Source organism: Chenopodium quinoa, unplaced genomic scaffold (genome assembly GCF_001683475.1).
Source record: "Chenopodium quinoa cultivar QQ74 unplaced genomic scaffold, ASM168347v1, whole genome shotgun sequence".
Lineage (NCBI taxonomy): Eukaryota > Viridiplantae > Streptophyta > Magnoliopsida > Caryophyllales > Amaranthaceae > Chenopodium > Chenopodium quinoa.
Genome location: NW_018742953.1, coordinates 578,616 through 581,977, shown reverse-complemented (window position 1 = coordinate 581,977; position 3,362 = coordinate 578,616).

Here is a 3,362-nt window from a genome sequence, read left to right as displayed (position 1 = left end):
CCGTTAGTTTCATAATTTTTAATGGCATAAGATTGGTTCTCATTTTAACTTGGTTCTCATATAAGGCTTGGTTCTCACATGATCCCTCCCCTATATATATATATACATATATATATATATGTATGTGTGTGTGTGTGTTATATATATATATGTATGTGTGTGTGTGTGTGTGTTTGTGTATGTATATATATATATATATGTGTGTATGTGTATATATATATATGTGTATGTGTGTGTGTGTATATATATATATACATAGACACACACACATATATATGTATATATATATATATATATGTATATATATATATATATATGTATATGTATATATATGTATATGTATATATATATGTATATGTATATATATATATATATATATATATATATATATATATACATATACATACACACATATATATATACATATACATACACACATATATATATATATACATATATAAATTTTAAAAACAGGGAAAAAGTTGTGACTGAGCTATTGCCCAGCCACGTCACTACCGCTGTGTCAAGCCACCGCAGTAGCCTGCCACCGCTACCAGGCCAAGGCTCAGCCACAGCGGCGCCAGCCGACATAGCCAGGCAACATGCCTAACCACGCCAGCCAGCAGGGCAGCCATCAGAACGTGCAACTCTTGCGCGCTCCAGTCATAATCCATCCCCAGACTTCCGCACGAGCCTCCGTGACCAAGAACCTAGCCCAGCCACGTCGCAGACCCTGCCGGAGCCTAGTTGCAGCCACGGTGAGCCTCACAGCTAGGCATAATGCCCAGCCACGCCAACTTGTTGGATAGTAGCTGAAACTCGTGCAACATTTACACGTTCAGCCACTACCCTCCCCTCAAACCGCCGGGCCTGCTGTCCTCCGCCCCACTAGACCACTGAGAAGCCACCGTGGCCCACTAGCAGGTGGCTCCGCCACCCAGCCGTGGCTGCTCCCACTCAATCTCTAATTTTTTTTTTGTAAGTGAATTTCATTCTACAACTTTTGTAAAATTAAATTAATGATCCATGTTAATTAAACATAAACATTTTATGACTAATTCATAAATTGAACTAAAATCTCCATTTTAATTAATTTAAGGCTTTTCATAAAATTCAATTTCTAATTCATATAAAACTCTTTTACATGAATTAATTAATCACACCAAACACTTTTAAGTATGAGAAACTAAATCAAATCATATGAAATTAATACATTAATTCTCGAAATTAGGGTTCATAACACAACAAAATCAGAAAATTAATTAGGGCATTTAGGGCTTGATATTCGGCTAGGGTTAAGAAGAAAATTAAGCAATAAAATATCCATTTAATCAATTCCAATCAATCAAAATCATATACTATCTGGGTTATTCGATCCATAATTCAATTCCTCCCCTTAATCGAATTAAAATTAACAAAAAACACATCAAAATAATTATATTATTGTGAAGATAAATTATATGCAATGGGCTAACTGATACCACTGTGGGGTTTTTAGGTACTCTAAGCGGAATTTCACGAATCTAATTCATACTCACCTAAACAGGATCTCATGCATATACAAATAAAGGATCATGTAATAGTTTAGAATTAACCTTTGATGCGTGAATTCCCAAGCATTCTTCAACCTTCTTGCGGAGATTAGAGCCCCAATTGTTGCTCCTGTATTATTGGTCCACAAGTGTAGATCGAACCTCCAGCAATGCAAGTTGGACGGGAGAGATTAATCTCCTCTTCTATGGAGAACTTCTATCTGGCTATAGAGAAAGGGGAAGGGAAAAAATATTATGTTGTTTCTTTGTGAAAGATGAACATCTGGATTATTTTTCCCCAAGACCTTTATTATATAATAATATCATCTAACTAGGGGAAGACTTATTCCTCTCTTACTCCTTATGGCCAGTCATTAACTAAGCCCAACTTTTGGACTCGGTTTTCTTGTTTGACCTAACACTGTAACGTGTGACCTCTTAGGATCCATTTAGTTGGCATTGGTTTAACCCAATGATCAATATTGGTCTTTAGCAAGACGTAAAGAGGACCCAACTAAACGAACTTATTATCTCCATAATACGATCCATATTATATTAGTAATTGCACAAGAGCCGAGGACACATTTCCTTCGGTTCCACTTGCCGCTGCCACGTTACCGCTCCACCGCCGGCTTACACCCTCCAACAACCACTTACGGTCGCCGATTCACCGCCAGACCACCACCACCGTGACACCTTTCTCTCTCTCTCTCTCTCTCTCTCTCTCTCTCTCTCTCTCTCTCTCTCTCCCTTCTCTTTGTTTACTTATTTTGTTATTAATTTGAAATTTGATTTTTAAATTGTTTAAAGTATGTTTATTTAGTGTCAAAATCATGTTTTTAGTAAGTAAAGATTATAATTTTAGAATATTATTATGGGTATTACTATAAGATTTTATAAATTTTAAGTTAGGGTTTTTAATTTATTAAAGACTTGATTTTTAGGGTTCTAATATCAAATAAATTTGGGGCATTTGTGTACTTAGTGTTTCTAACTAATAATTGAGTGTAAAAGTATGTTTTGATGAAGTTTTAAAGGGTTTTTGATTAGTTTATATTGCTGAAAATTTTTCCCTAAGTACTACTTTTCATGGTTTTATGAAAAGGGTGTAATTACCCATTAAATAAGAGTTATATTAGGGTTTTAAAATAATTTTCAGATTATTTAGAGTGGTTTAAAGTACATTTAAGTTGTTGAAAATTATGTATACAAGGGTAATTGATGTAATTTTATTGTTCCTCTATGTAAGAGACTTTGTTTGGGATGTGTTCTAGGGTGTACGACTACTTTAAGAGTTTATTCGAGGTACATACGCATACTCGATATTTATTAAGCTTGTAGAAGCATGCTAGGATTTATTTTGATTAATTCAAAGTTAGTATCATGCTAGGAAATGGTTGAAATTATTGGATTGGATTGGTTGTATGGAATTGAATCGATTTGGGGATTTGTTTATGAGGCATGGATATATAGTGGAATGATTTATTGTTGGAATTAATGATGTTTGGAATATTATGTATGGACCACATTTTTATTATTGGAATGTTAAGAGTATGTTTAATTAAAAACTAAATGTTTAATCGGGTTTGGAATGTTGAAATAAAATTTTATTATGGTTCATATACTTTTTATTGATGCTATAAGCATGTGTATTGAGCTATTTAAATGTCTTAGTATATAGGGATAAAATATATTGCGGTGCCTAAGTGCACTTAAGGTGTTCCTACACCGAGGGATAGGATATGCGGTGCTTTATGCGATTAAGGTGTTTCTACACCGAGGTAGTTTTAAAAAGGGTTCAACATTAAATTAAATGTGGTCACTAATAAA